Source organism: Notamacropus eugenii, chromosome 4, assembly GCF_028372415.1.
Source record: "Notamacropus eugenii isolate mMacEug1 chromosome 4, mMacEug1.pri_v2, whole genome shotgun sequence".
In the NCBI taxonomy this organism is placed as follows: Eukaryota; Metazoa; Chordata; class Mammalia; order Diprotodontia; family Macropodidae; genus Notamacropus; species Notamacropus eugenii.
The window spans coordinates 225945016-225968295 of record NC_092875.1 but is presented as its reverse complement, the minus strand read 5'-3'; the positions used below and the strand labels follow the sequence as shown (position 1 = coordinate 225968295).

Here is a 23280-nt window from a genome sequence, read left to right as displayed (position 1 = left end):
AAGGTGGGGTAAGTGGAGAGGAAAACTGTCATTCTTTTAGTGAGCTATAAGCCATGAGCACATGGCCTCCTCGGCAAATCTAGTCTGGTGGGGCACCTTCCTGTTTATGTTTATTTTTTTCCCTAGGTAGGGTGCCTTACGAGATCTCAAAAGCAACTGATGTCTTCCTATTCCTTGGTAACCAAGCATCAGGATATCAGCTATGGCAGGAACATAAAATACTATGTTATTTCAAGAATCTGAGGTGGGGAGAGTAGACTTGAAGTACTGTTCCCAAACTGATAACACAGAGAGTTCCAATGATGAATTCAGGATGAACCTGGATGAAAGCAAGTAAAGGAAAAGAGTAGTTTAAGGTCCTCATCTCCTGGGATCTTGGCCTAGTGGTGCATGACTAGACACTGTACTAGATTTTCATGTGCAATAGTACTTTACAATCAAAATTTCAAAATAAAATCCTCTAATTCTCCCTAGTATGCCTGATCTCTACTGGTTTGGTTGATCAGATGTTTAGAAATGATTCATTGATCACCAACTGGGTCAAGCATTCTAAGTGCGTTAAATATAAAAACTAATCACTCTCTGGGGAATACATAATCCTCAACATTTGTGATCTGTGAAAGTCACAACAAAATTTTCTTTTAAGACATTCATTTTCTAGCTCTCTCCTCAACAGCATCATGGTTTTCAGTGAACTCTGAAGGCAAATGAAATATATCTGTTAAGCTGACCTCAGATAATAATGAGGAAGTCATTTCCTATTGAGCTGTTCTAAAGTTACTGAATGATGAGAATTATGCCTTGTGTCATCTGTTGGCAAAAATTGAGATCAGCAGCCTAGAAAGTTGGTTGATTAAACCTAAGGAGAATGCTGATACTAGAAGCTAAATTAGACAGAGGGAGGGAAAAAAAGAAAGAAAAACAAAACTCCACACTATGGGGTGTCCTCATAAAAGAACAAACAAAAGAAAGATCAAGAAGTGCAAACCCGAACTTGGGTACTTCTTTATTTGCACACATCTGCTTACTGAATGCATTCCAATTTAATTATATAGCTAAATTACCATCCTCTAACAGAACTATTGTCAGGGTTTTCAGAGTCTTCCAAGTGTCAATTTCACAGTAGCTCTCTGTGTATTTTAGAACAGTGACTGGGAAGTTTCCTTTCCCAGCAATTATTGTACTTCTGAGGATGTGGGATATTTTTATTTCTCATCTAATCAACATTTTAATGTCAGGTTCCTAAAGAGAAAACAAACAAACAAAAAACTTGTCTTTGTGTATATCATTGTCCAAGACATTTGTCTCTGGGTCTTACTTGGTTACTTAAAACAATAAGCACCTTAGCTTTATTTTCAAAAAGGTTAAAAATAAATAAGTGCATTTTTATTTCTAAAATAAATCAATTTCAAATTAAAGCACATTTACAAAATAAATAGAACTGCCATTTTAAAATAGATATCAATTGAAAAAGTCACTTTAGAGTTTAATTATAAAAGGGCACTTACCAATTATATTATTAACAACTCTTATTATGAGATATTAGGCTCTATGAATCTATTTCAATTAGTATTATAGTATCTTAGAATCCTACAAATGGTAGGCACTTCAACAGATCATCTAGCCTATAGTCCATTAGCAATAGGTGAGACTATACCAAGTCTAGTCAAAGCAACCTGTCTCAAAGCTTGTCATTAAAAATCACAAGAAATAGATATTCTGTGACCTTCTGAATAAAACTGACTTTAGTTTGGTAAGTTTTAATATTACAATACCATTTGAATCACTCTCTCAGGGATTACTTCCCAAACTTGTGTTCATACTTACAGGAAGGATTTTTAGAAAATATCTACTACCTCACAAACTAGGGGTTACATAAGACTTGGTACTCCTAATGTTTTGAATCACAAGCCCCTACTGGTGTGATTCCTATTACCAATTACATAGTACTTTTGATTAATTCATAATAAAAGTAATTTCTTCATGGGACATAGTGAGGGCATCAATTTTATTCCCCCCATAAAACTGGGGGACATGTTCCCACAAATATCCCACACATGCCCACATATTTCCCCACATCCTTGGGAAGAGTAGGCTTAAATATAGACTACAGTGGCAGTTATACATATCTGTTGGATACATATATGGCAAAGGCAACTAAAAACTCTTGGAACTGCAGTGTCATGTGTATGTGGCTTCTTCTTTACAACATCTTTGTGGTTTAAACATCTTTGATAGGTCGATTGACCAATAGGTTCTCAGGGTCTCCTCTCAATTGTCAACTCTCTTTTTTTCTATTATGAATTCCATGTTCTGAAGCTACATCCTCCTGAGAGAAGTCTCTCTCTCTCTCTCTCTCTCTCTCTCTCTCTCTCTCTCTCTCTCTCTCTCTCTCTCATTTTTCTTTATTCTCTACCGAATACAATTTATTCTCCTCATCTAGTAGCTCCTTCTCAAAGCTATATGAATGGTATAAGGGAATGGAAAAGGAAAAACAAATTACCTCCCCTCCCCCATAATGCTAATTTAAATTGGAAGATATTTACCATTCATTAATAGGTCCATGTGATGTTCCTGGGTCACATGGAAGCCTGAGTCACATGGAATATGTGGTGGGAGGAGTTTGCTGAATAGGTGGGGCAGGAAGAGGCAGAGCTAGAGCAGAGGTGAGAGGAAGCTAATCATGAGAGCAGTCAGAGCTAGGAAGGACAGAGGCAAGCAGACAGCTAGGCTTGTGAGTGTTTGTTTGTGGGAAGGTCCTAGCATGGGGAAGGCTTGGGGATGATGTTGTCCTCTGCATTCTTATTATGTATAGATTGTTATTACTATGATGTATTTGGCTTTCTAGTATCTGAATAAATGTTTTGTTTCTGTCTTGCATGTAGAGAGTCTGTTGTATTTCCTGATTCAGAATTGCACTGGGATATTCATGGCCTCTGTAGGTTGTGTGAATATCACACTAGTGCTACACACACACATACACACACACACAACTAGGTCTTTTTCACAGGAAACTCACAGCTTGCAATTTCTTCTATTCTTGAATTTTGAAAGTAATCCAAAGCTTAGTTATTCAGATCTTCAAGGAGATTGGCTAATTTGTTTCTGCTGCCATTCCCACCATTCCCTTCTTGTCTTAATGATATAGTTGTTCACACCACATTAAAAATATCTGGATGTAGACTCATCTTTATAGTTAGTTTAAGATGTCATTAACACCTCATAATTGTATTCTGTGATAGTATCACCTGAGATAATATGGAAGAACCCTGTCTTCATACATGGGATGATTCATTTTAGGTAGTTTTCTTGGACATGAAGTATTTAGGTTAATTGTCTCAAAATTTCATTTCTTTGCTTCTTGCTTGCTTGCTTTCTTGGAAGTACACAGTTGACTTTTATGAATACCATATTGATAACTTCATTATTGGTAAACTTCTCCAATAGAATATACAAATTGAAAAAGGTATATAATTAATAGATGATTCCTTAAAAACAGTATGATTTATTTATCTGACATTGTCTTGAAATGTACCTGGATTAGCTTTATTCTTTATTATTTGATCAATGCCCTTTTATTTAGAGCCTTCTTAACTGCATCAACACCAGAAAGGAAAACAAAATTTAAATCCTGGTTGAAAATCGAACTCATTCTAGTCCCATTCTAAAAAAACCTCGGTACATAGCATAGTTGACATGATACCTAGAAGTGGAAGGGGAAAAAGCCAATGAATTCATCCAGAAGAATATCCTGCTGACAAATCATTGGCTTCCACTGTGGAGACAGCTGCTCTCCGGCCCTTCTGGCTGAAATGTGCTGGAAATAGGTCCATCACAGATGAGGAGGAGGGGAAAAAGAGCAAGCAGAAAGGTGGGGGGAAGAATCAAAGAAACAATAGCCAGTAGCAAAGTAGAAAATAGTTTATTAAAAGCAATCACCTAGTTTGTGCCTGATTTTTATTAGGGACATACCAGTGACCCATTCTTCTCTTTATTATGTTTTTTTTTTTTTCTCATCTCCCTAGAATGGCTTTTTGAATCATAGATATTTTTGAAATATTTTCAAACTTTTTAATCCTAGACATTAAGCTGGAAAAAATCTTAGAAGCAACCGAGCCCAACACCCTTATTTTTGAGAAGAGGGAACTGAAGCAGAAAGGTAAAGTGATGTGTCTGGAATCACATAGTTAATGAGCACCAGAGACAAGATTAGGATTCAGATCTTCCTGATTCAAAACTCAGTGTTCTATGTAGTAGCTGCTACTTTCTTTTATCTAAGAACTATTTTGCAAAGATTTAAGTTCTTTCTTACATCAGACTTTTCATATGACAGTCAGAAGTGATAGTTCTACACAATATAATTGATTTTAGGTCAAAGAAAGACTACAAAGAACTGATAAAGATGAGTGGTGGCTTTGATACTCAGTCACTGTTTTCAAAAATGTTTTTGTGTTGGATATTTCTCGTGTCTGTTAATGACTAGGTGGAAAGTCAATTGACAATGGAAAAAATTATTTGTCAGAACATAAGGTCTGAAAATCCTTATATAAATATGATAAAATTTTATTGATATCTTTCTTGAGCATCAAAGTAATTTCTGGAGATGACCAACTCTTCCTTTCCACATAACAAACAACTTCTGTCATAACAAAGAAGCCTTTGACCTTCAGATCTTTGGTAGTGGCAATAACATTTTGAAGATTGTATGACTTCTACTATCAACTGTGCTCCCACATGTGTGGTATTTAGAAAGCAGGTAGTTATCCCCAGTAATCCTTGCAATAGATTCATCCATTCAAGGAAGTTATCCTCTATAACACATTTGATAGCTATACTCATTTCAGGAAGGATAGGGGAAGTATGAGAACTTCTGTCAGTCAATAGACACTTATTAAGCATCTATCATGTGCCAGAAACTGTGTTACGTTTTGAGGAAAAAAAGAAAAAGTAAAAGATAACTGCTGTATTCAAAGAGTTTACTATCTGATGAGGAAAACAACATGTAAATAAATATGTACACCAAGTTATATACAGGATGAATCAAGGGTAATCAAAAAGGGGAAGACATTAGAATTAAGAGGGCTTGAGAAAGACTTTCTATTAGAAGCTGGAATTTTAGCTTTGACTTGAAACAAACCAAGAGACATGGAAATGGAGGGAGAACATTTCAGTTAAAAACATCCTGATTGCAGGATTTGGGGAAGATGGTTGAGTTGGTCAGAGGATTCCAAGCTCTCAAGATTTCCCCTCACAAAAGAGATAAAAAAAGTGTCTCAGAGAAAACAAAACATGGGAGGGGTGATAAAAATAAGTAAGAATTGGGGCATAATAGGGGTCCTTCTGGGATAATCCAAGTAGATCAGAAGAAAAATCCCAGGATCAGATTTGGTTCTTGTGAATAGTAAGTACCTCCAAGCTAGGTTCCTCTTAAACATGGATGCAAACCCTAGGGTTAAATAGGTTGGAAGGCTGCCTTGGCCCCAGCCACAGAAACATTTTCCCTTGGGATAGTGAGGGGATTTGAGTGTCTAAGCCAGGGAAGATGGAGGGAACCTCTGTTGACAAGGAATGCCAGATCCAGCTATGCTGCAGAGAGCAACAGGGCTGAGAAGGAACCAACATATATTTATTCAGTGCAGAAGCAGTGGTGTGGGGAAACCAGTGACTCCATACATTTACAGGAAATTCGAGGCTTGGCTTTAGTTCTAGATTAAAAGGGATAACTGAAGTTCTGAGGCCAGAGGCACCATCCCCCATATCCCAGGCCTAGAGGCCATTACAAAAATTAAGAAATTACTACAAAAAATGCACAGGCAAGGGAGAAAGAATCTAGTCATAGAAAGTTATTATAGGAATAGATAAGGTTGAGGTTTAGCTTCAGGGGATGATATTAAAACACATTGAATAGTCATCTGCCAAAAAAAGAATTTATAGAAGAACTTAAAAAAAGACTATAAAATCAAATGAGACTGAGAAATTTTTTTTTAAAATAAGAACAAGCCAATAAAAACAAAAATTTTATTAAAAATGTAGATGAGTTAGGAAAGTAAAAACTGAATCATAAGGAAGAAAATGACACCTTGAAAATTAGAAATGAGAAAGGGGAAAGCAACAAAGTTATAAGAAATCAAGAAATAATATAACAAATATATAAGAATGAAAAAATAGAAGAGAAAGGGAAACATAAGAAAAAGAACTGACTTAGAGAACAAATCAACAAGAATAAATATAAGACTAATCAGAGTACTTAAAAGTTGTGATTTGAAAAAAAAATTTGATAGAATAATAGAAGAATTAATTAAAGATAATTGTCCTGAAATATTAGAACAAGGGGGAAAGGTAGAAACAGAAAAAAGTCCGTTAATTATCACTTGCAAGAGTTCCTATGAGGAAAACTCATAGGAATATTATAGTCAAATTCTGAAACCTCCAACTCAGGGATAAAATATTCAAAGCAACAAGAAAAAAAAAACAATCCAAATGTTACAGTGTCAAAATTATAATCACACAAGACCCAGCAGTGGAGACACTAAAGGGCCACAGGTCTTAGAACACTATATATTAGAGAGAAAAAAAAAACTGGTGTTGCAGTCAAAAATATCTTACTTAGCAAAGTTAAGTATAAACCTGAATGAAAAACATGGACATTTGATCAACTGTCAAAATTTCAGGACTTTCTTTAAAACAGTAACAAGAACATTGAACTTAATAGAACACTTGACATACAAGAGCCAGGAGAAACAAAAGATACCAACCAAAGACTGATTATAAAAGATTCAATAAGAACAGACTATTTACCTTTTATGTATGCAAAATGTAAACTGTTATGTCTAAGATTACCATTAGTAATTGGGTAGCTCATAAAAAAGATTGGGATAGATCTTACTGCAATATAAGTTTAAAAAGGAAAATTCTTTAGGAACAACTATGAAGAGTAATTATTTTACAAAATGAGGTACAAGAGGAAGAATTGATGCAAAGGACTTAGATGAGGAAGGAGGGCTGGTAGTTCTGGCAATCTACTTTTGTTGGGAATGGGTTTAAGAGGGATCAATACATATATATTTAGAAGAATATAAAAGTCTTCTAAATTCAGAAGAAATAAAATAGTAAGAGGGTAGAGAGAGGGATGATAAGGGGGAATCTCTAAAGGGGAAGGTGAGGGAATCGACAAAAGGGGATTACAGAAAGATGTTTAGATCCATGGGAATGGGAGGATAAGGGAGGAATTTTTGAACTAGGGGAAGACTAATAGGTGAACAAGCTAGCACATGGAATTTGTAGAGCAGTTAGTAGGGATAGGAAATAAGAGATACACAGAAACATAAAAACAGAGATCAGGACTAGAATTTGTTGGGGAAAATACATGTCTATATATGTATGGATGGATATATGGATAGATGTATGTATGTATATGTATGTGTGTGTATATATATACATATATATATATATGTGTGTGTGTGTGTGTGCATTTTATATCCATATAAATATATCTGTTCTTAACTGTACTGTGTTTTTGGAGGGTTGTGGAGGAAGGTGGGGGAAAGAACAAAGTAAAAAGTGCACAGCAGATAATAAAAGAAAACTTATAAAGAAGGAAAGATAGACAGCTCTCAACACAACATGTAGCATGTATCGTACAGGCTTTTTTGAAATGAAAATTTATTGCTATATATTTCCCATCCTTCTCATGTTCTGCTGCATACATGATATGCTTCTTTTTTCCTTTCTTACTTTATATTTGTTTCAATATTTAAGTTTGTGATATGTTTCTTTTTCTTTTCTCTGTTCTGCAATTGAGTTTTGGTGTTTGAGTCTAAAACAAAATAAACGAACGAAAAGATGTCCTGATTTAGGAGATGGAGTGTCTTGTCTGAGGAAGAGCAAACAGGACAATGTAACTGCGTTACAGAATAGTTGGGGGGGAGGGGATGGAAAGAGTGAAAAGTACAAGATTGGAAAGTCAGAGGTGGAGTGGGGGTGCATTTCAAACAGGAAGGAAATAGTCATTTGTAAAGAGTAATAACAAAGTTTGTAATGGAATGTTTTTAAAATTTGTTTATTTAACTTTTAACATTCATTTTCACAAAATTTTGGGTTCCAAATTTTCTCCCCATTTCTCCCCTCCTCCCTCCCCAAAAAGCCAAGCATTCTAATATCTCCTATCACCAATCTGCCCTCTCTTCTAACATTCCTCCCTTCCCTAGTCCCCATCTTCTCTTTTGTCCTGTAAAGCCAGATAACTTTCTATACCCCATTATCTGTATTTCTTATTTCCTAGTAGTAAGAACAATACTCGACAGTTGTTCTTAAAACTTTGACTTCCAACTTCTCTTCATCCCTCCCTCCCCACCCATTCCCTTTGGGAAGCAAGCAATTCAATATAGGCCATATCTCTGTAGTTTTGCAAAAGACTTCCATAATAGTCATGTTGTGTAAGACTAACTATATTTCCCTCCATCCTATTTTGCCCCCTATTGCTTCTGTTCTCTCTTTGGATCCTGTCCCTCCCCAAGAGTGTTGACCTCAAATTGTTCCCTTCTCCCACTGCCCTCCCCTCCATCATCCCCCCACCCCTCCTATCCCCTTCTCCCCCACTTTCCTGTATTGTAAGATAGGTTTTTATACCAAAATGATTGTGCATTTTATTCCTTCCTTTAGTCAAATGTGATGAGAGTAAGATTCATGTTTTTCTCTCACCTCCCCTCTTTTTCCCTCCACTGAAAAGTCTTTCGCTTGCCTCTTTTATGAGAGATAATTTGCCCTATTCCGTTTCCCCTTTTCTCCTCCCAATACATTTCTCTCTCACTGCTTAATTTCATTTTTTAAGACATGTGGAATTTTTTTTTTTTTACAATTCATGGATATGTTAGCAACATAAACTATTTTGAAAATACACATTCTGCAAATATCTTGCTCACTCAAATTAATTGTATTATTTTTCAAATTTCTCTCCTCAAATTGATTTATTTTTCATTACAATGAATAAGCTTTTGTAACTACCTATTTCTAAACCAATGAAAGCCTCTCATTGGAGGAGAATGCCCTCTGGCTCTTGGTGAAATCTTAAACACTCCTCATTAGCTTTGTTTTTAAATGATTTCTCTTCAGTGTGCATTAATGTCAGGCTACTTTTATTAATGATGTGAAATAGCTTAAGTAAAATGAATTGCCCATGGTACTATTGAGCACAGCATTCACTGAAGCTATCTACAAATGAAACTCGACTACCCTGTTCACTTCATCCACATGCCAACTGAAGGTTAGTAATAGAATTAACATTGGAGGTCTAGGCCTTATTAGCACCACAAAGGTCAGTTACTTAATATAAAGTGCCGTCAAACTTTCTGTTCTGTAACTCTTATTGGACTAACCTTCATGAGGTGAATATGAAATATGTGATTTTGACCCAATGAGAGAAATACAAAGGCTTCCATTAGTAAAAAGAAGGCAAGACAGAAATTATTTCATAAAAAAAGTCACATAAAATTAGCTGCCCACCTGATCTATAAGTGGGACTAATTCAGTCAGAGAAGATAAATTTGTTCTTTACCCAGGGAATCAGTTACATGTTTATTCATTTCAAGTCTATTTCTATTCAACATTTACTTAGACAAAATTTTAGTGGTATATAACCAGTGATAGACAGCCAATGAATTCAAAGTAGCCTGATCCAGGAAGAAATTCATCCAGATATTTGATTAAATATGGCAAGCAATCACTCTGACTGACTTTTAAGAAAATATTTACCTTCATTTTTTAGAGTGAATTGACCAGAATATTTTTCACTATACATTTGGATAGATGACCTGATTGTCCAATTATAACAATCCATGTCTTGCAGTTCTATTTGGACTTTTATGTAACCCATAGTGACTATATCTTAGACTTCACACTTTCTCATTAAGTGTACCTGGACAATGTATTTGAAATGATGAAACAATGATTTTACGTGCAAGCAAAAGAAAGCAGGGTGTTACTGTAGCCGGTCCTATCCTAGATTCACAATGTATTTTTCAGTTGACAAACTATCAGCTCAAAATATTTTATTTACATGTTAATGTGAAGCCATTTTGTACCCCTTGACCTAATTCAATCAATCAACATGTCTTTTTGAAGTGTCTACTACATACATGGGATGAAATGCAAAACTATATTGAGATATCAACTTGTGTATCAAACTTGTTCATGCTCCTGTAAGTCCCTCTGATTGGTGTTTCTTTAAATCCTTAGTTATTCATAGTCTTTAAATAATTTTGAGAGCTAAATAATTTGGGATGAAAAAACTATAGAAGACTATCATATGAAACTTACAAATATTTACCCTCAAGAAAATTTTGAATCCCTCTAGAACACACAACCCACTATGGAATATCATGAAACTTACAGCAAATTCAAGCACACTCAATGCAATAAACATTCATTAAGCAGATGTCATGTTCAGGATATGATAAGAGGTGCTGTCCTCAAAAAGATTATAACCTAATGTGGAATGTTTAACGCATACATAGATAGATATACAAGATGCAATGTGATAAATACAAGGAGAGAGCTAAAGTACCATGAGAAATCTTCAGAAAGAGAATGATTTGGTAAAAAGTTAAAAGATTACAGGAAAAATATAATTTTAAATTAGTATTGTCTTATAGAACCAGGAGATAGAAAAACAAGATTTTTTAAAAAATACATAATAATATGTTTTAACCCTAAAGTTACATTAGAAACTTTACGAAACATGACAATTTACAGACGAGGAAATCAAAGCCCAAAGAAATTTTGATCTTACTGCAAATGAAACTTCTAAAACTTTTGCTAGAGTAGAATTCCTTGAAATGGTTTTAGATGATTTTAGCACTTTCAAATAATATGCAGTACCTAATATGCACATAAATGTGTGCATATCCTAAAGTTTCTTTTACAAATATTTGAGGCAGGGAGTCTCATCAGCAGGCAATAGCACTAATCCAGGCATGAGGTGATAGAGTCCTGCAACATGGTGGTAAAAGAGATATTACAATGCTAAATTCACCTGACTTGGCAACAGAATAGAGATAGTGGGACAAGATACGAAGAGTCAATTGAGGAGTGAAGGATGACACCAAGGATGTAAACTTGAGTAAATAGAAAGATGGTGATGCCTTCAACAGTAACAGTTAAGTTTGAAGAGGAATATTTGAAGGAAAAGATGATGAATTCAGTTTTGGATATGTTGGGTTTTAAAATTTCTTTAGGACATTCATTTCAAAACGTTTAATAGGAAGTTGAAAATGTGAGACTAGAGGGTAGGAGAGAGCTTTGGGCTGGTAGTAGATGGTCTCTTGTAATTGTTTCAAAATTGTTTTATGGTTTGAGAAATGGAGTGGCCAAAGAGAGACTTCAGAGAGTTCTTAGTCTGCTTGATCACAACCCCACTGGCAGCATTAGCTGTGGTTCACTCTTGCCTCATACAGAGTGAGGACATTGTGAGGAACATAACAAAAAGGAACACAGGTGCTCAAAGATCCATGAACCTTGCAATTTAATACTCATAGGCATGAAAGCATGTGGCTCTCAAGCCCTGCAGTTCCACAAAAGCACAAACCGTGGTGGCATAATCATATAATGGAATGTGTACAATGAGCAAGAGGGGTTTCTTAGAAGTAGTCAATCAGTGAGCAATCTGAACTACAGTTTCCATTCCCCCATAGATGACAAAGGGATTATAATTAGGAAACTTTATTAACATTGCATATATGGATTACATGAAATGTGCTAAGCTGATTATAGTCTGTAGAGCCTTTAATTCATTCCTTAAATGTAGCTGCACTACTATTGGGTACATAAGAACTTTTTGTTACATAAGTGGGTTAATCAGTGGTCAAACACGAAGTCACTTTTCTCAACTAAGATCTAGCAATAGTCCAGTCCTCCCAATTAGCTAAAATTGTTTCTTCTGATGCTATACATGCTCTTCTCAGGTTCTGCTTATTTCAGCAAGGGGCATAGTATGAGTATTCAGTGTTTTCCTAGAGGTAAATACAGGGGAAATAAGCATTTATGTAATACCTGCTATATGCCAAGCATTGTGTTAAGTACTTTACAAGTATTATCTCATTGGATCCCCACAATAGCCCTATGAAATAGGATCTGTTATCACGCCCATTTTATAGTTAAGAAAAATGAAGCAAATAGCAGTGAATTTGCACACGTTCATATAGTTCGTAAATGTCTGAGGCCAGATTTTAACTCAGCTCTTTCTGATCTAAGCCCATGTCTTTATCCATTGCACCCTTTAGCTGCAATGGTAACATGTGACTATGAGGAGTATTTATCTTGGGTCAGGATACTTAAGAGGAATTTACTATTGATGTATGTCAGTTCAGGGAAGGTTTAAAATGTGACAGGGCCAGGAGTTAGAACCAAAGAGGAATAACTGACTGCTTGCATACATGGAGAAAACCCTACACAACTTAATATCAAGCATAGCACATGCAGGCTGGGAGAAGGAGAGGAGTAGAAATAGGAAGTGGGTGCAAGGGAAGTGATCAGTTATGCAACTTTCCTGAGTTAGAGTTTGTTTCCTTACTCTAATAGATTGTCTTATATACTCCTTGGAGAGCATATACCATTCTTTAGAGACCACAGATCTAGGACATGGTATCTATTTCTTTTATTGTGTGCCCCTATCAATAACTGTTTTGAACATGCACTTCTAATATGTCTACATTTGCTTGTTCTGTGCATATATTATTGCACTAATAATTATGCATATTATAAAATTTCAATTAACATAGAAATACAAGATAAATATGAAATAATATTTATCCTAGAGGCAAAAGGAAGTTTATTGGAGTTTGATGAATAGGGGAATAACACAGTCACACATGAGCTTTTTAGGAAATTTATTTTGGCATTTGTATTGAGAATGAGAATGAGTTTGTATTGAGAATGAGAATGAGATAGTGTAGAGACCTGTTGTAGGAATAGTAATTAGGTGTCTAGGTGAGAATAATGAGATTCTGAACTATGGTGTTGGTTGTGTAAAAAGAACCAAAGCATATGTATGAGACATATTACAGAGCTATTAGTTGCCACTTTGAAGACCATTGGTCTATAATGGCAGTTTTGAGCTTTCTGGGCCAATTCCAGCCCACTCTGGTTTGTTTTAGGCTGTGAGTTAAAAATTATTTCCGTATTTTAAAATACAATTTTATGATTGAAAATAAAAGATGACCTGAAAATTTAAAAAAAATGTTAATTCATAGTCATACCAAAATAAGTGATGAGTGGTGGGTTAGAATTGGACTTGAGACCATAGATTTTTTGACTCCTGGTGTAACAGAACAGTAAGAATTCCATCAGGTCACTCAAAACCATTCCAGATTCAATTAAACCTAACTAGTGTTATAAATTGTCTACTTTATAAAAGCCACTGAAAAAATAAAGACAGAAATGAAAACTTTCACTCTACTTGAAAATGCAACATATATAGAGATAGACACACACATAATATTTTAATGACTTTACAATCTGGCTCCAGCTTATATTCAAACTTTGTATTTTGTATTATTCCCCTTCACTTACTCTATATTTCAGTCAAACTTTCAACTTTCATTCTGTTGAGAGGTGAATGAAAAGTACAGGTAAAAAGAATACTTAAACTGAAAAAAAAGGAAAAATAAATTGTCTAGGTGATTTGAATGTTTCAGAGGAGTGAAGAATATCAGAAGTTGAAATCTGAGATAAGAAACTGTTGAGAAATTGGGGACAAATTGAACAATCTTAGTCCAAGTATTGAAACAGATTTTATTTTCAAGTTAGAAGAGAAGCATGGCCCAGGTTAATTATGGAGGATATAAAGGATTATATGGGATTAAGGAGGATCAAGGAAGGTCAAGAAGGATTAAGGAAGAGGATTTGTAGAAGAAAACTCCATAAAGAAAAATGTTTGGCAAGATAAGTCAAGGTAAATGTAGGAAAGAGTGAATGTTGCAGAAGTGTTTATTATGGAAAGACATTGAAAAAACTCTCTGTCTGTCTTTGCCTCTTTTTCTCTCTGTGTCTCTTCCACATATGCTGGTTTCTCCCTCACTTCAGTCAGAGAAAGTCTATTTGCCTTAATATGTTGGCTAATGCCCAAGTACTCAACAATTTTTCATTGGCTGAATGAATTACATTCCACATTCCCTTAATCCTTCTACCAATTTACTGTTTATTTTATCAATTTACCACACCATCAATCCATTCTATCAATTTTATTTACCTTCCAATAGTTCCCCTTAAGTTTCATGCTGTTCAAGGAAAGTCTAAGTTCACAAATGGAGAAATTCTGGGACAATGGAATCCACAAGTAAACAAAGGAAGGAGGAAAACAAGTAAAATAAAAAGTTAAATGGATGGAATCAATATTTCTAACAGGAGAGAGAAGCCAAGATGTAATCTGTCTTCATTGATCTGGCTGTATATTTTTGTTATCAATGCTTCATCTGAATAGAGATCTCCCTGAGGTAACACAGAACAATAAATTTTATTTAAAATTCAGCTTTTTTCTTAAAAAGTAGCTTAACAGACATACCTGGTTGGATTGTTGTTATGCAATGGTGGTACAGTGGATAGAGCACCAGTGCAGGAGTCAGGAAGATCTGAGTTCAAATCTCACCTCAGATACTTGACACTCACTAGCTTCATGACCTTGGGTAAGACACTTAACTACAATGAACTCATCTTGGGTCATCTCCAGTCATCCTGATGAATATCTATCTGGTCACTGGATTCAGGTGGCTCTGGAGGAGAAATGAGGCTGGTGACCTGCACAGCTCTCTCTCCTTCACTCAGAAACAAAGTCAAGAGCAAGTCATGTCGTTACTTATCTGATGGCATGGCCTTCTTTGGCAACGAAAGATGAACACACACACACACACACACACAAATATGGAGCATATGTATATATTTTATTTTACTACTGAGTGGGGTTGGGGGAAGCAATCTTTTGAAACTGGAACTGAAGGTGCATACAAAAGATGAGCATAAGAAAAGCAATTTTCTTGTGTAATCACTTGTGAGTTAGAAGGAGCAACTACTGTGAGACTCTGAGTGCCTGTAGTCTAGTTGCCGTGTGGCCATAAACACATGCTGTCGATATTTCTTTTGTCACTGTTGTTTCTATTCTTTCCTGACCTTAGAGGAATGAATGTTGGGGATGAAAAGAACTAAATATTTTCATTGTAAACTTCACAAATTTCTTGGAGCTGTTACAGGTTCCGAAGACAGGAGCATATGGTGAACTCTATGTATGACTTAAACAGTCAAGCCAGCATAGGAACTATCTTAGAGAAGCAAACTCCAGTGAGCCAGCCTAGCAACAAATTGATCCAGTTTGTAAGACAATGTGTCCTATATTCTACAGATCAATCTGTTTCCACTGGCTATGCCAGAAGTAAATTTGAGGCAGGTAATATTGTGAGTTAACTTTATTAATAGCTCACATTCTTCAGATCCTCCAGTGGCAGAGGACACATTTTTTGTTTTGCTTTTTTTTTTTTTTTAGAGGTTTTGTACTTCAGGTTTTGTTAAAAATCTTGTCAGGCAAATTTTCCTTTGTAAAACCCAATCAGTGTGAATTGGCTAATTGATACGGAGGAGACATAAATTCAATAGATGAATGATATTGAGAAAACATTAAGTGCTACTTAACATTGTAAAGTAAAGCACACTGGTGAGAGCTTATGATCTATATTATCACATATATAACCCTGAATCCTCAGAATCCCCTTGAACACTGACAGAAAAAACAACATTCACCATCTGGGGACTCAGGCTATCAAGATAACTGGGAATTGTGTCCAGAGTCTTTGATTATACAAATGCCCAAAATTTAAGTAACAAGCAAGAAGATTTAGTGCCGAGTGACAAATTTGACCTTATAAGCAGGATTGAACCTTAATAGGATGAAATCTATGATTAGACTATGGCTCTGAATTCAAATGTCATATTCAAAAGAAACAGGACAGTTAAAAAGGGACAGTGGATAGTTAACATGGTACATTAAAAAGATATCCTTGTGAGGAATGCTAAGAACTGGATTTGGGTTGAGGGAAGCAGAGGCAGAGGCATGAAAAAAACACTTGGGTAAAGGTTAATGAGCAGAGAAACAAATGATGTTGCCATTAAAGTATTCTCCACCCTACCTGAACAAGAAGAAGGAAATAGCTGAGGAGCTTAGGAAGTAAATCTTAGGTATGGAATAGAAGCATGGTATACGACTGAAGGGAGGACTTCAGTTAAGCAGGACATATTTCTGGAGCACCCTCTCTGTCAAAAGCAGAAAACTGAATAATATCCTTAATTGGCCTGAATGATAATTTCATCCTCCAAGGGGAAATTCTATTTGTCATATAATTTTTACCAAAGGAAAGAAATTTGTTTCTGGAATAGAAATAACGGGAACTGGGGGTGGGAGAAAGCTGCCATTCTGTCTAGAATTTGGGATAAAGAAGAAATACAGGTATAGTTTGATGCAGCCTAGGTATAAGAAAACAAATTTCAAAAAGGTTAGAAAAAAAACAGATAGCGTCTCAAGAACTAAAATTCTTTACTTGAAATTTTATTATTTTTATTTATTTATTCATTCATTTGTTTATTTAGACTGGGTATTCCTAGTTTGCCTAGACTGGAAGTGCAACACTATTCATGAGTCAGAGTCCACTTCTGATCAGCAGGGAATCTTTGATCTGATAAATTTCTGAACAGGGCTAGCTTGCCCCTCCTTAGGTATCCTGCTGCCCACCCCCAGAACCCTCTGAAGGTATCATAAGACTACTAACAGATTTTATTTGAACACATTTTGTGTTTTAGCTTCAAGAACTAAAGTTTTTCAGTGGAAGTCAGTTCAACAGGGATAGGTAATGTGCAAGAATGAAAATTGGAAGACACAAAGGGAAAGAGTTTCAATGAAAATGAATATGGAATTTGTCTGAAGACACTTATGTAAATTCAGAAGCAATTCACCAAACAATCAATATTTACTCTAGAGTGCAGATCTTTTCCTTTTTATATCCAATAGGAGATTAGATTGTAGAATACTATTGAACACTTGAAGGAAGAGGTGGGAAAGGTGGAGGGAAGCGAATACACACATACACATATAAAAGTGTGGGAGAGATGGTAGAGAAAAGTACAGAGGACCCATTATAAAGGAAAAATGAACTTTGGGAAGCATGTAGTCTTTTCCTGTTATTTCATCAACTAAAAAAATTAAAAAACCTGAAAGCCAACAAAAGAAATAACTTGCTGGAGACTGCAAAGATGGGGAAATTTGAACACAGGTTTTCTGATTCAAAATCCAACATCTTTTTTCCCCAACTATGTGGCACTTGCATACATCAAATATTGCTGCACAGGCTTTGTTCTTTCTGTTGTTATTCATCTCATATTTCTATAGGGTATGATGTTTACAAGCTCTTGTCATAACATCACTTAAGTTTGCTAGTACATTTTCACTTTGTAGATAAGGAAAGTGAAACTCAGAGATATTACATGATTTGTCCCAAAGTCATATACACAGTAATATTCTCAAACATATTTGTTCTTCATATAAGTTGTGTCTTCTTTTCTTTATCTCGTAAAATTTATCTAACTGCCTTCTGTTTCATCTTTCGTAAGGACCTGAATGCCCTTTTTCTTTCCTCAATCTTTTTCAAGCAATGATCTTGTTTTCCTTCACATTCTGGCTTTATCTTCTTAAGCCACCTAATTTACTTTCCAAAGTCTTCTTTTTTTCCTTTTTTCCCAAGATCTGGACTCTTTACTAAACCTTTCCTTTTCTCCCATCTTTCTTGTTAATTTCTGTCAAATTTGCTCCTAACTTCTATGTTTAGAATTCTGTATATTTAAAGAGCTACATTTTGTCTCAAACTATCTTAAGCAGATATGAGAGAGCTCAAAAAAATAGGTGACCATTCTGTATAATTAAAACCCTGACCCTCCTTTACTTCCTTTGTTTTGTTTTATTTTTACATCAAAAGTAAACCTCAAAAACACAATGGAATTAGTGTCTAGGACTTTATGTTATACTGGTTGGAGAAAAGTACCATTAAGATTCCTCTACTTATCCCAAACCAGAAAGTGTAGCGTAAACAACAATTTATGATACAAGATGGTAAAAGCAATGATATGACTAGAAAAAAATTAATTGGCTCAGTATTTTAGAGCATCATCAAGTTGACTTTGAGGTATCTAAAGCACTATATGAATATTTGCTAGAGGGAATATGAATGTTCTACTACAGAATAAATTTTAGTTCTGGCATTCAAAAGCATGTTGTTTTTGAGAAAAGAGATGTAGCACCATAAAAGAATGCTTAGGTTCCAAAACTGATTCCCTGAATTCTTAAGCAAATGTAGCATTTCTTGCAGTCTCAGGAATAGGCAAAGGAGATGAATAGCTATCACTATATCATGGAATTTATAGGTCATTAAGAAAGTTATGCTATCCCCACTAGCCCGTGATCATTACACCAAATTCCATCAGTTGATGCATTGATCTTATCCCTCTGATAATACAAATGTCATTGATAAGTAGTAAAAGCATTAAGTTGTTTTCTGTGTTTGAGATTTACTATAACTTTATAGATCAGATCCTTGTCAAAGTATTGGATAGTTGAAAGCTTTTGACTTAGCATAGAGCAAAAAGAGGGTGATACTCTATAATGGTCAAGTGAAGTGAACTATTTAATGCCAGGTTTATTTAGCCCTTCTGGTTAATGCAAATACACGTTGTATTATTTCAGACCTTAATTTTCATCAATAACTGACTCAAAGGCAAAAATTATCTTGATGATGTCCAAAATTTTCCTATTGTAGCACAGGGTGTTCTATAGAGCAATGGGGCTGGATTCAGGAGGGAGACTTGGTTTCAAATGCTGCTTCAGATGCTTATTATTTATGTGATGACTGAAAAGTCATCTAATTTCTCAAGCCTCAGTTTTCTAATCTATGAAATGGGGAGAATAGTATTTGTAGAGCCTTGCATATAGGTTGTTGAGAGGAGTCACTTCGCAAATCTTATATTTATGAGCTATAACAAAATCTAGTAATCAGTATTATCACATAATCATTGTCATTATTGCCATTATATACTTCTCTTTACTAGTATAAGAATATTATTATATGAAACCTACCAAAATATAATTTTCATAGTTTATAGTAACTGCTCCTTAACTTTATCATACTGAATTCTAACTACAACTTCTAATCATGTGGTGCACAAATGTCTAATCAATTTCATGGAATTTGTTCCACCAAACAATAAGCACTCTGTAGATTATTCTTTTTTTACTGTTTCATTTTTACTTGAAGGTTCATTTTTTTGGGGGGAGAGAGTAAATGTTAGACTATAGTGCAAGTTGAAATAACTATTTTTAGATACAGCAAGGATCAGTCCTTGTCAAAATTTTGAAGCAGGCAAAATTATTCTTTGAAGTCATTCGAATCCCTGGGAGTTCAACCTAAGTCTCAGTTTTGTACCTCAAATACCTTACCAGTATGTCACATTCTTATTATTCTGAGTTAAGCTGATATGACCAATGGGATAATCCTCTTCTCAGAGATATTGCAATCTGAATAATGTTTGTCCAGTCATTTTCAGTCATGTCTGATTCTTCTTGACTCCGTTTTTGTATACTTTATGGCTATATAGGATCATAGAAAGATAATAATAAAGTTCTTTATAAACTTTAAAATGATATATAAATGCTGGCTATTATTTTGATATTAACTATTGTAGGGACAAGTAGTTGGCCCAGTGGATAGGGTGTAAGGTCTGTGGTCAGTAACACTCATCTTCTAGAGGTCAAATTTGGCCTCAGATACGTACTAGCTCTGAGACCCTGGGGAAGTCACTTAAACTTTTTTGTTTCAGTTTCCTCACCTTAAAAAAATAAAGGACTAGAGAAGGAAATGAAAAAAAAATAATCTAGTATCTTTGCCAAGAAAGTCCCAAAATGGGGTCCACAGTCAGATACAACTAAAAATGACTAAAAAACAACAAAAACTTTTGTAGGATCAGAAATGCAAATCTAGAAGAGACCTTAGAGATCAATACATCAGTAAGTGTCAATTAAGTACCTACTATATGCCAGGCACTGTGCCAACTGTGTCTCACAATTTTATAGATAAAGAAACTAAATCCAAAAGAAACAAAATTGTTGACCAAGGGTCAGAAAGTTTGACATTCATAACGAAGAATAAAGATTAAGTGAGCTGGATTAGATTAGATCATTTCTGAATTCTCTTTCATTTCTAAATACCATATCTGAAGTTATTTCGGATATCCAAGTGGGTAGGACTATCTTAATTCTGATATTTCCATGTATTGTTTTTACTTTACGGAAGAGCAAGCTAAAATTAGAGTAAATGCACCATTTACCCCAAGTCACAGGGAAAGTAAAATAACAGAAGGAGGTATAGAACTTTTATTCCAGGGCTTTCACCATCATTTAATGTTACCTCTATGCAGAGTACTGATAACAGATGATGATGCAGTCTGCCACATAGAAGAGGCTAGGCATGCTATTAATAGAATGGTATGATGTGTTATAATGGAAGTGACTTGAAGAGATTTTGAAAATGTCCTCATTTTCTAATTGGTACCAGTATGCTAATCATGTGGTTAAAAGGAAAACCTTACATTAGCTAAGGAGCTGGTACAGAGACTTCTTAAAATGACATTAGTCAAGCAAGGCACTCTCTTGGCAGAGATTTTTTCTAGACTTGCTGGAATTGGAGAAGGGAGATGACACGTTGAGGGCCTATTGATGAGGGATATCTTATTTTCTGCTCTTACCTGGAACTGGTTTGAAGCTGAAAGTCCATGGTCCTGCTATCACTTTTTATATCTGTTTTCCTTCTTTTCTGTTTCCAGGTGAAGTTGACTTAAAAGTCAAAAGAGCAACCAACAAGAAAGTCTGAGTTTTGTATTCCATACTAGGTTTCAGAGTCAGCATTAAGCACTGAACTATGACCTTCAGGATCCAACCCAGTGGTAGGTGAGATGCTTTAATCCAAAGGTTATGCCATATTGGCATGTATTGTGGGACCATGTGTTACAAATAATTATCAAAAAGACTGAGTCTCTCTCTGAAAGTGATATTTATTTTTTGGGTTTTTTTTCTCCCTCCAGGGGTATAAAATAAGCATATAGTGTGAGACCTCCAGGTATTAGAGCAGGGATACGTGTGTTTCAGTTCTTCATGACATTAACTGGTTAAGTGAAACTGAGATATTAATAACTGCCCTTTAACAGTGAGAAGAACACAACAGAGTGGAGGTTCAAACTGAGAGCATTCAAAACACCCATAACTCAGTGGGATATGTAATTGACCTGGCTCTAGGAGAGTAAGGTCAGAGCTTTGTTACAATAGTATCAAAGAATAGAAATGCATTCAGAACTAAAAGGGAATATGCTGCAATGATAAACAAGGCTAAAGGAGCATCTTTTGGGATAGGGAGCCGAGTCTAGTACCCCTTTAAGATAGATAAGCAACTGCCTAGTCTGTGTAGATAGGATGATAGATTTAGAGATTTTAGTGGCATTTTAATCAATTCCCCTGTGGTACTAGGTGGTGCAGTGGATAGAGTGCTAGGCCTGGAATCAGGAAGACTTATTCTCATAAATTCAAATATGGCCTTAGACATTTACTAGCAAATCACTTAACCCTATTTACTTCAGTTTCTTCATCTGTAAAAATGAAGTGGAGAAGGAAATGGAAATCCACTAGAGTATCTTTGCCCAGAAAACCCCAAATGGGGTCATGAAGAGTCAAACGTGACTGAAATGAATAGACAACAAAAATCTATTACCCTCATTATACAGATGAGGACATGGAGACTCAAATAGGTCAAGTAATTGACCCAAGGTCACAAAAGTAGTAAGTGAAAGAGCCAGGTCTTCTAACTTCAAAGCCAATGTTCTTCCCTTTGTAACATAATGTCTTGCTATTAAAAAATTCTCAAGAATGTTGTTACTATCAGTATTGTTCTAAGCATTCTACAAGATTCTAGGGTTCAATGTATTCAAAACCCAATACCAAAACAAATGGCCACTGAAAACATTAAAGACTTTAGGCTATCAGTAACATTCCTTTGTTTCTTTCTAGATTCAGTGTGGTATTTCTACAAACATGCATTCTCATATTAGCACCATCTCTGTGATCTGCAGGGATTTGTAGAGGATGGTCTTTTTAAAGGTTAGCTTAATTAAAATACATTGCTATCTATTCATTTATTTTGAAATGTTCTGTACAGATGGTGAGGCAGAAAGTTCATGCATCTGTGATCAGAATGTTATTATGCAAACATCATTTTTTTGGTGGGAGGATATTGTACATCAGTCATACTTTAAGGCCACATTTGACAAGGTTAGTTGACTTAGTTTCAATTCATTTTGGTTTTGGTTTTGGATTCCTGCGATTCTTATTTTTCTCAGCATGAAAAAACTATAGAAACCGGAGAAAAAAACAAAAGATAATGGACAATATTGCATACTGAAACATAGCCATCTAAGACTGACGGGAAATAAGAGAAAGATTATCTGATGAGAAGACTGAAGAGTCTATAATGCCACTATGTCTAGTTTTCAATACAGAAAATTAATTGTATTCAGCATTCTAAAAAATAACTGCAGAAAATGCATCTTAAGTCAGAGACTCATGTTTTACCATGATCTCTAAAATGATAAAATAGCTTGTCATATTCTCATTAGCAATAATGACGATGACAGTGATAAAATCCTGCAAGATTGTTACGTTGTTTTTTATCTTTTCTCCAAAAATTCGAAGTGCTTCATCATACAATACAGTGATCATGATCATCAACAATAAGTTGATTTTTCATTTCAAGCAGCCTAAAGTGACAGTATATTTCATAGTACAAAGTGCTGGGAAGATTAGTGTGGGGCATGCTGGAATTTGAGTACTCTGTTGCCTTTGCAAGTAAAAAAAATAGCAAATGTAATTTTTAATTATAGCCTTTACTCCTTCAAGACTCAGATCTTATACAACTCTATGTAGAAGGCTTTCCCTCCTTAATTCTCCCCAGTTGCAAGTGTCTCCCTGTCTATTTCTACATGTACTTTGTTTTTTGGTTTAAAAGTTCATATACACACATGTATATGCAACATATACACATATAATACATAATGTTGATTTATTTTGCTAAACATTTGAGAATCAAACATAAAAACAAAACAGTCCCGTCCGCTCAATGTCCTTGCATTCTATTTTTAAAAACATTTAATAAATGCTTA

At 35.1% G+C, this 23280-nt stretch overlaps 1 pseudogene; it reads right to left on the bottom strand.

Annotated features, from left to right (window-relative positions):
* LOC140502445 (bifunctional phosphoribosylaminoimidazole carboxylase/phosphoribosylaminoimidazole succinocarboxamide synthetase pseudogene) overlaps nt 1-22840 on the bottom strand; it is a 126447-nt pseudogene extending 103607 nt beyond the window's left edge.
* Between the last annotated feature and the right edge of the window lie 440 nt (nt 22841-23280).